The sequence below is a fragment of the Cherax quadricarinatus genome, chromosome 22 (assembly GCF_038502225.1).
Source record: "Cherax quadricarinatus isolate ZL_2023a chromosome 22, ASM3850222v1, whole genome shotgun sequence".
NCBI lineage: Eukaryota > Metazoa > Arthropoda > Malacostraca > Decapoda > Parastacidae > Cherax > Cherax quadricarinatus.
In genome coordinates this window covers 1,504,385-1,514,559 of record NC_091313.1, presented here as the reverse complement: position 1 = coordinate 1,514,559, position 10,175 = coordinate 1,504,385, and the positions used below count along the sequence as shown (strand labels likewise).

Genomic DNA, 10,175 nt, shown 5'->3' with positions numbered 1-10,175 from the left:
ATATTTTAGATTTGTTTACAGTTACTTAATACTGAACAAACACAGTGAAATATATTTTTCTCGTTAGGTTCAGAATGATTTTGGCGAAATTATTGCATACACAAATTTTCGCTTGTCCTATATGGCAAGATGAGCGTTGCTATTTAAGCCAAGATCGCAAGTTCTGCCTATTTGGCACGACATATATATATATATATATATATATATATATATATATATATATATATATATATATATATATATATATATATATATATTACAGTCTTTCATGGTATGTATTTGTGTTTTGGTACCTGTGTGGGAGAGGGACGGCATAGTGCCGTGATTAGCACTGTAATTCTTCAACTTATTAAGTTTATAGTTTGTTAGGTTCATAGTTTATTAGGTTTATAGTTAGTACTTTGTAATTTGTTAGGTTTATAATTTGTTAGGTTGGTAGTTTGTTAGGTTTATAGTTAGTTTGTTAGGTTCGTAGTTTGTTAGAGTCATAGTTTGTTAGGCTCATAGTTTAAGTTCAGAGTCTGTTAAGTTCATAGTTAATTTGTTGGGGTGTAAATCATATTGATTTCATCTGGGTTATTCAGGCAGGAATTCACCAGTACAATGCCATGGAGAATACTCTTATGCCCAAAATAAGAATTAATCTCTCAATGTATGTACACTGAGTGATAGATCTGTGTACAGTGTGGCACTCAGGGAATTTTAATATTATTAGATAAAAAAAAAAATAGGACGTTTCCAGTCAGTGGCAAGACTTAGAGTACAGTTGCCGAATACACTTTATATATACTGCCAAGATTTCCTTGTACGTCAGCAGTACTACAGTGTGCGTGGCGCTCATGGTGCAGAGGTGGGATTGTTGCAGTGTACTACAGTGTGCGTGGCGCTCACGGTGCAGAGGTGGGGTTGTTGCAGTGTACTACAGTGTGCGTGGCGCTCATGGTGCAGAGGTGGGGTTGTTGCAGTGTACTACAGTGTGCGTGGCGCTCATGGTGCAGAGGTGGGGTTGTTGCAGTGTACTACAGTGTGCGTGGCGCTCATGGTGCAGAGGTGGGGTTGTTGCAGTGTACTACAGTGTGCGTGGCGCTCACGGTGCAGAGGTGGGGTTGTTGCAGTGTACTACAGTGTGTGTAGCACTCAGTTTGGGACTAGTGAAGTGTACTACAGTGTATCTGCCCGAAATGCCCCGGTATGATAGTAAGTGTACTTCACTATGAAGTCAATTGTGGAGTGTGGGTTTGAAACGCCTGTTGTTATCACACACTGAGAGATAACTTGTTTCACAGTACCTGGAGTTTACCTGAAGAGAGTTCCGGGGGTCAACGCCCCCGCGGCCCGGTCTGTGACCAGGCCTCCTGGTGGATCAGAGCCTGATCAACCAGGCTGTTGCTGCTGGCTGCACGCAAACCAACGTACGAGCCACAGCCCGGCTGGTCAGGAACCGACTTTAGGTGCTTGTCCAGTGCCAGTTTGAAGACTGCCAGTGGTCTGTTGGTAATCCCCCTTATGTATGCTGGGAGGCAGTTGAACAGTCTCGGGCCCCTGACACTTATTGTATGGTCTCTTAACGTGCTAGTGACACCCCTGCTTTTCATTGGGGGGATGTTGCATCGTCTGCCAAGTCTTTTGCTTTCGTAGAGAGTGATTTTCGTGTGCAAGTTCGGTACTAGTCCCTCTAGGATTTTCCAGGTGTATATAATCATGTATCTCTCCCGCCTGCGTTCCAAGGAATACAGGTTTAGGAACCTCAAGCGCTCCCAGTAACTGAGGTGTTTTATCTCCTTTATGCGCGCCGTGAAGGTTCTCTGTACATTTTCTAGGTCAGCAATTTCACCTGCCTTGAAAGGTGCTGTTAGTGTGCAGCAATATTCCAGCCTAGATAGAACAAGTGACCTGAAGAGTGTCATCATGGGCTTGGCCTCCCTAGTTTTGAAGGTTCTCATTATCCATCCCGTCATTTTTCTAGCAGATGCGATTGATACAATGTTATGGTCCTTGAAGGTTACCAGTGTAAGGATTATATTATTGGTGATTATTGGGGATTATATTATTAATGGTGAAGCTGGAGGTGCTGTCCTGGGAGACAGTAATGGTGAAGCTGGAGGTGCTGTCCTGGGAGACAGTAATGGTGAAGCTGGAGGTGCTGTCCTGGGAGACAGTAATGGTGAAGCTGGAGATTTTGTCCAGGTAGTCGGGAATTATACGCAGGAAGGAATACATATAAATGACCTCATAGGGGACAGGAGCCGTAGTGGGGAAACAAGTGTAGTCAAAGATAAGATAAAACCAATATTGCAAACTAGAAATACCACAGGAAATAGCAAACAAGAGGACTCCACTAGCAATAGTGAGGATATATTACCAAAAACAACTGGTGGGAGCTCCATTGTTGGTGCTAGGGAGGATAGGAATAAGACAGGGAAACATGCACCAACAGGGAATATAGTCACAGAAACCCAAGGCAAATGGAAACCAAGCCTGTGCACATACTCTGCACTTGGTATCTGCAGACATGGGAAATCTGGAAAAACAGACGGGACGTGCAACTATGACCACCCTAGACAGTCTCGGCTGAGTGGTTGAGGGGAGTAGACGTGTGCTGGGGATCTGGACCTACTAATTCACAGGCCTACCCATTTCTCCCGACTGATAAGTCATCATTAAAACTCCTACTGTTGGAAGACAGCTTCAGTGTTGTGAGAACTCTTATGTGCGAGCTGTGACTAACACTGGTCAAACACTGGAAATAGTTTTCCTTTTTGCAAAGGCCCTCACAGGCCACTGCTTCCCCTCTGCCTTTCATTTGACCTCAGCCTTTCGCCTCTATCAACATACAGTGTAGAGGCGAATTTTGCTAGTCCACTGCTACTCGTGCCTCTCAAAATGCTCACAACTCATCGCTTTACCAACCTGAGGAATAACGACGAGTGTGCAGTCCTACGTGAGTTGGTAACCCAGGTGTGCACACACTGAAAATTCGTCTTTCACTCCAAGACACGTGTGCTAGAAGTTCTGCAAGTTTGGGAGTGAGTAACATCTGTATCTGTACGAGTATTGCAGTGTTTGGTAACTCTTGAGAAGTCTGCCTCAGCCTATGTGAAGATAAGATAAGATAAGATAAGATAAGATTTGTGACCCCTTGAGCAAGGCACTGCATCACCTGCCTGAGACTTTCGCCCATATTGACTATGTGAAGAGCCACCAGGCGAATGTGCGTGCTCAGTTACCCCTGCTGTTCTCCTGTATCCCCAACTCTCCTCCTTTAAACTCAGCCGTTCGCCTCTATCAACAACGTGCAGTGTAGAGGTGTATTTTGCTGCCCCGCTGGTACTCGAATATGTGAGTTCCGCAAGTGCTGCAGATTTGTTGTAACTATTTGCATGAGTGGATTACGCTGACTTAGGACATTGTGCTACCATCAGTACCTACGTAGGCTTAAAATGAGTGAGGAATGTCTGGCCTGCTGGGTGACCTTGAAAATGGCACTATAAGACCCGCATGCCACTTACACCCATACTGCGTGTGTCTAGTGAGGTGAATGTCCCTTCCTCGACTTTCCTATTCACCGGTATCCCTTAACTCGTCGCCATTATCTACATATGGGATAAGGGCGAGTTTAGCTGATCCAGGCCAAACAGCGCTCCAAGCCAGCCAGTGAAGGCCAAGGCTACATCTGTTCTGAATCCCAGAATGCCTTTGTGAACGTTCTACAGTGTTCCGGCCGTACCTTCGGTGTTGTGAGAACTAGTTCTTATGTAGTGAAAATTTGTCTGTCATTCCAAGACACGTATGCTAGATGTGTTAAGTGCTGCGGGTTTGTAGTAATTAACAAGTAGTACAGGGTTGGTAACTCTCGAGACGACTGTGGGCCCAGTGAATGACCTTGAAAATTGCACTGCGACCTGCAGGCCACTACACCCATATTGCCTGTGTCTAGCGAGGTGAATATCCTTTCCTTGTCCCTTCTCCTTCCTCGATTTGGAACTCAGCCGTTCGCCTCTATTTGCTTGTGGTCTAGAGGCGGTTTTTTGCCAGACCACATGGGTGCTTGAGTGCCCGTGTCCTCTGTGCCGCACTCCACTCATCTTGCGAGTGTCTCCTGTGTGCCTGCCTGCCTGCTGCAAGCAGGTGTCTGGGTGGTTGGCGTGGGCTTGGCGAGCACAGTCAAGCAAGCTTGAGGGCAGCACTAAAAGCTAGCCAGAACAAGCTAAGGCAGCCTGCAGTTATAGCTGTCCTAGGGCACAGCATGTCTGTATACGTTCTGCAGTGCTGCTGGCATACCAGTGTTTCCTGTAGTGGCTTGAGAACAATTTGACGAGCATTGCAGTGCTGACATTTTGAGTGGGACATGCCAGAGGTTCACTTATAAACATAGTAAGCTTGTGGTGATTGGCTTGTACACAGTGAACATTCATCTGTCATATGTGTGCTAGAAGTGTTAAGTGCTGCTTTCCCCAACAGTTAATTGTCATTTGTAAGCCTGTATTAAGACTTTAAAAGGCTCAGAGTGTGCTTCAGTGTAGTGACTCCTTACATTTGATAAATCAGTGTAATACATGCTCTGCTCAGTGTAACTGAACTATTAAATACGGTTACATAATTAAGTTGCTTGTCCTAGTGTCATTGTTGTGTTTTCTAATACATTTTCTCGTTCAGACTGAAACTTTACTGCTAAATTCCCAGTAATATTTCAAATTGCAGTGTTCATCTGTGGTGTGAGTGTGTAACTTATGCTTTGTATTTTTACTGTGAACAAGCTTACTCCTGCATAATGTTCAGTTTCATGAATACTTTCTTACTTGAGTAATTCGGTTACCTTTCAACTGTGTTAAGCAAGAGTCAGCCTGTTAACATCTATGTTCCTTGCCATCTCATCTAGTGGGTCTAGCGCCTAGTTAAAATTGTAATAGTAACAATTTGCAATCATTATACTTCTAGTTATACATTGTGTAAATTGTTTTAGACTATTTGATCAACTGGATTGTAGTGTTTAACTTCTGATACACCAATTTAATGACTGCAGACACGCACTGACACATAATAAACACATTAAAACGCTGGTAACTCCAGAAGCTGGGCCTAGTGTGTGACCTTGAGAAGTTCAGTGTGTTTATTACGACCAGCGGTGTACCACTCTCACCTATATTTACATCAACAAAAGTGTATTCTAAGTGATAAAGTGTACACTTGGTGTACTTGGTAACACTTGTCATACATAGTAACGCGTGTGTAAGTGAGATTGTTTAGGTACTGGTTCATCTATCTACAGCTGCACACTTATGCTTGCATACATGTATAACATAGTAACGTGTGAGTTACCCAGGATGGACCAAGGAAGTCGACCAGAGTGATTTATCTCATTGTCATTGTAACATTACCTTTTTTTTTTTTTTTTTTTGTTTTTTTTTTTTTTTTTTTTTTTTTTTTTTATAGTAATACTGTTTACAATCTATGGTTGGGGTAAGAGGTTGTCTTCAGCATTCATTGTGATGTCTGCTATATTATTATTTCAGTGAGGTACATTAGGTGGCAGTAGCCTGAACTAACTCAAGTGGAAGTTATCATTGAATTTGAACCTCATGTTTAATGTGATGTATGTCAGAATTCTAATTTTATGCTCAATATTACCTACTTTGTCTCTCTCTCTCTCTCTCTCTCTCTCTCTCTTTTCATCTTTGTAATTTGTGATAAGGTGTAAGACCTCGCCTGTACCATCCATTATATCATTATATGTACCATATTATTAACACACATACAAGAGGTCTCTGAGTGTGTTTTTGGTGGGGTGTGTGTCGTATTGAGTGGTGGTGGTCTGGGTTGAGTATGGTTGGAGGTGTTCATTGAACTTGAGCACTTGTGTCTTGTGATCTATTTTGGACTTCTGACTTTGTAGTGAATATTTGCTCTTGCATAAGCTATAAGGGAAAGATAAGCGAGGAATTCTTGTGTTGTGAGTCTTACACCAGATATCATCACTGGCAAACATGGCAACTGTCATAGAGGAACCTATTTCTGCAGGTGATGGAAATGATGATAGCTTCCAGACCTTTAAAAGTAAACAAAAGAGAAAAAGTGAGAAAGGGCTAGAGCGTCGACGTAGTCAGACTCACTTGACTCGTACACAATGTGATACTAAACGTCCTTGGTGCACAGAGGCTGCAAGAAGTCTTTCTTCAAAGGAAGAATGTGTTAAGCTGAACTTCCCTGACAACACCCCGCTGCCTGCTAAGTGTGCATGGCTAATGGAAGCTGTAAACAAGCATCCTAACTCAAGGATCCAATTTAGGAAAAACACACACAACTTTGTGTTTGTGGAACAGAATAAAGAGCTGATCAGTGATCTACTTAGTACACCTTATGGGGATATTAAGCTGCTCCGACCTCCATCAGACACTCACCACTTTAAAAAATGGGTCAGTATCATAATCTTTGGATACCCTCTCTGCATGGACCCATCCCATCTGACTCTAAGTGAGCATATCATCAAGCCTAAAAGACTTAAAGGAAAATCCCAAATTATTGCCAGTTGGGTAGGTCCTGTGCCCCTCCCCCGGAATATCTGGGTGCATGGTTTACGTTTCCTAAACATCGAAGTGTACCTACCCCCTAAACGTAGGTGTTACAAATGCCAGCACTATGGCCATGTTGCAGTAGACTGTGGAATACTACATTCTTGGTGTGGTAAGTGTGCTGGGAAACATTCCACTAGAGAATGCACAGTAGGCCCTGACAGCCGAAAATTTAAGTGTATTAACTGTAAAGAAGTTGGGGTTACAGTTTCCCACAAGGACTGCAGTCAGAACCCAAACAACCTTCGATGTAAACCTGATAACAGTCCTTTAATGGTAACTGAGGATGGGGCCATCCAGTCTACCACAGCCAGATCTGAGACTGAACCTCTGCAAAGTGTGCAAGAACCCCACCTCACTGCAAAGGATTCTGGTGATACCAGAATGCCATCACACACACCAGCTGTGGAGGAGCTAGCCATCCCTGCTAGCACATATGGAACTACTGGTCTGCCACTACAGATACCTATGGCTACACCTGAATATGGGGATGAGTTTGTCATTTCTCCCAATACACACAACTACAACAGTCAGACGGACACCACACAGGTAACCTCCCTGGAAATTGGAGATGAGTCAGATGCACAGGACCTACCTGCAATGAATGATGAAACAGAGAACACTAATGTAACCATGGTACCTGTTAAGGTGATAGGTGTTAAAGAAAGCACTAACCCAGAAGTGCCATCCTCCGGAGAGGCATTGGATTCGCCTGACCTTCCTCATATTATAACAACTTTCCAGAAAAAAATTGAGCATCTTGAACAGATCCTGACAAGTTTAATAAATATATGTAATCAGGATGATGCTCTTGAGCATGGTGATGATGTCAAAAGTGCAGCAATCTCCGTTCAGCTTCCAGCAATTTGTGAGAAAGAAGCCCATAACTCTTGCCTTCAAGACTTGCCTTGGAACTGGCTGCCAAAATGCCGAAAAATGCTTAAAAATAAAGGTCCTGAAGATAAAGACGTACAAACTATGCTATTTGCTCTTAAGTATCTGCACACTGTAGTCAAAGCATAATAGTTTTACCATCTTATGAGCAAGAGATTGTAATAACTCACTACAATGGATACATTACAAATCTTTTCATGGAACATTGCTTCCATCAGGAAGCGGTTGCCTGACTTACATCATATTAGTGCAACCAAGAATATTGATGTCATCTGTTTGCAGGAATGTAGATTGAAAGATGGAGCACCTCCACCAAACTTGCCTGGATATGCAGCTTATAACCTAAGGTCAACCAACTGTTGTGTGATGTATGTCAGAAAGAGCTTGCCACATTCACTCCTTTCCTTGCAGAGTCGAGTTAACATGCAGTATCATGGTGTCAAAGTATATGCAGGCGATTTTTCCATAAACATTTTTAATCTCTATGCCCCAGCGAACCAGCTTCGACCTGATGCTTTACCAGATCGCATCAATAGTGAACCTACCATCATTCTTGGAGATTTTAATGCCAGACATAAGAATATTGGTGGGTCTATAACAAACACCAATGGAACTAAACTAGTGAGATTGCTAAATGAGCATGATAATGTTCGAATTGTGGGCACTACTGAGCCTACTCACATATATGGTGGCATACTAGATCTGTGTCTTGGATTTAATACATCATATACGATGCATGACTCTGTCATAGTTGATGATCTTCTATCTGATCACTTCCCAAGACTAACAACTGTCAATCTTGATCACATCTCCAGCAATCAAGGAGCTAAATACAGAAGGAGGAAACTTATTCTCAAACCAGAACACAGAGACAACTTTATTAACCACTTGGATCAATGGTATAAGAATTACGAGCCCATTGGCACACAAAAATTTAATGATGATTTAATTACCACTATTGAGAGTGTTCTCACAGATCAAGTGGGCAGGAATAGGAAACAAAAACCCTCCACTATAAATAACAATAAAAACCAATGTAAATACTATAATGATCCACAGCTGCGCAATCTAACACATGCAGCTAGGAGGATTGGTAAAGCATACCGTGAATGTAGAACCCCAGACCTGCTCAGAACGTTCCAAGCTGCACTAACAAATGCAAGGAATAGAAAGGAAGAACTTAGGCAACAGGAATGGGAACAGTTTGTTAGTGGATTAAATAGGTCCACCCCTTTGAGTTTGGCTTGGAAAGGTATAAATAAAATAACCAGGAAAAAGACTGGCAATGTTGCTCATCCCTTTCCTCTTGAAAAAGCAAATGACCTCATAAATGACTGGTCCAAAACATCCAGGCATGAAAGCCTTCCATCTCATATTAGAAAAAATTTAGAGAGTACTTCTGAAGAAATGTTGAAACTGATTAATTTTATGAGCCAAAATATTGATGAGAGTGATTGCCTCTTTACCGAGTATGAATTAGATAATGCATTAACCAAAGGTCGATCAACTGCTCCTGGAGAGGATGGTATAACCTATGATATTCTCAGAACTCTAAGGCACGTGCCTGATAACCCTTTGTTGGCACTGTATAATCTCAGTTACATTGAGGGCGTTCTTCCTACTTCCTGGACCAATAGTCTCATTGTGCCTATCCCTAAGCCCCAACAGCCTGATACATTTAGGCCGATCTCCTTAACTAGTTGTCTTTGTAAAACTTTTGAAAGAATGATGCTTAACAGACTGTACTACAGAATCAGACATCAACTTTCCCCCTACCTCTATGGGTTCATGAAAGGTAAAAGTGTGCAGAACTGTATTTCCACCTTTCTCACTGCACACACCTCTACTAGTTTTACCACTTTTCTTGATCTAAAATCTGCATTTGATATTGCGAACAGAACCGTTATACTACATGAACTAGCCAAAATGAATATTGGTGGTAGCTTACTCTGCTGGATAATAGGATACCTGTCAAATAGAGTATCCTCTGTCCTTTACCAAGGCTTCAGAAGTGATTCTAAAGAAATGTCTTTAGGTACACCGCAGGGAGGAGTTCTTAGTCCCATGCTATTTAATATTCTGATTAATGCTCTCCTAAATGCTCTACCTGCCTCACCTAAACATATAGCTATAAGCTATGCTGATGATATCATGATCCATACAACAGGGCATAAGAAGATGAATACCATTCTTAATGAAGTTCAAGCAATTTGTAATCGACTAGGCCTCATAATATCTTCCTCTAAAACTAAGATATTAACAAGCAAACGACATCCCCCACCCATCTATTTGCAGGGTGAAATCATTAGCTACGTTAAAACTTACAGATATCTTGGTGTAGATGTACCCTTTAACAAATCCACTATACCACAACTAAACAAGAAATGTAAAGCTAGGCTAAATGCTCTCAAAGCTGTTGCTGGCTACAATCCCAACTATGGTGCAAATGTGAGAATCGTGAGAATGATGTACATAGCCTATGTTAGGTCCTTAATTGATTATGCTGCTCCCATGTTGATATTAGCTAGAGAAAGTTCTCTCCGACCCTTGGAGTTAATGCAAAATGAAGCTCTCAGGATTATTCTTGGCTGTCCCAGATCTACAAAAGTTCTTAACATGAGGAAGGAGCTTGGTATTTCTAGTATCAGTGATAGGATTGTTGAAATTAACACTGTACTCGGTATTAGAATGTTGAGAAACGAACCAGACACT

The 10,175-nt window shown here is 42.1% G+C and overlaps 1 protein-coding gene across 4 annotated transcripts in view; it reads left to right on the top strand.

Annotated features, from left to right (window-relative positions):
- Positions 1–819: 819 nt before the first annotated feature.
- Positions 820–10,175, top strand: part of LOC128689805 (4-galactosyl-N-acetylglucosaminide 3-alpha-L-fucosyltransferase FUT6) — an 89,986-nt gene continuing 80,630 nt past the window's right edge. The window contains exon 1 of one of the 4 annotated variants that reach the window (XM_053778293.2): positions 820–900. The gene's annotated coding sequence lies outside the window, so the exon portion shown is untranslated. Of the gene's footprint in view, positions 901–943; positions 1,198–10,175 lie in introns of those variants that run through there. The other 3 variants (XM_053778291.2, XM_053778292.2, XM_053778290.2) reach the window with 3 other exon arrangements.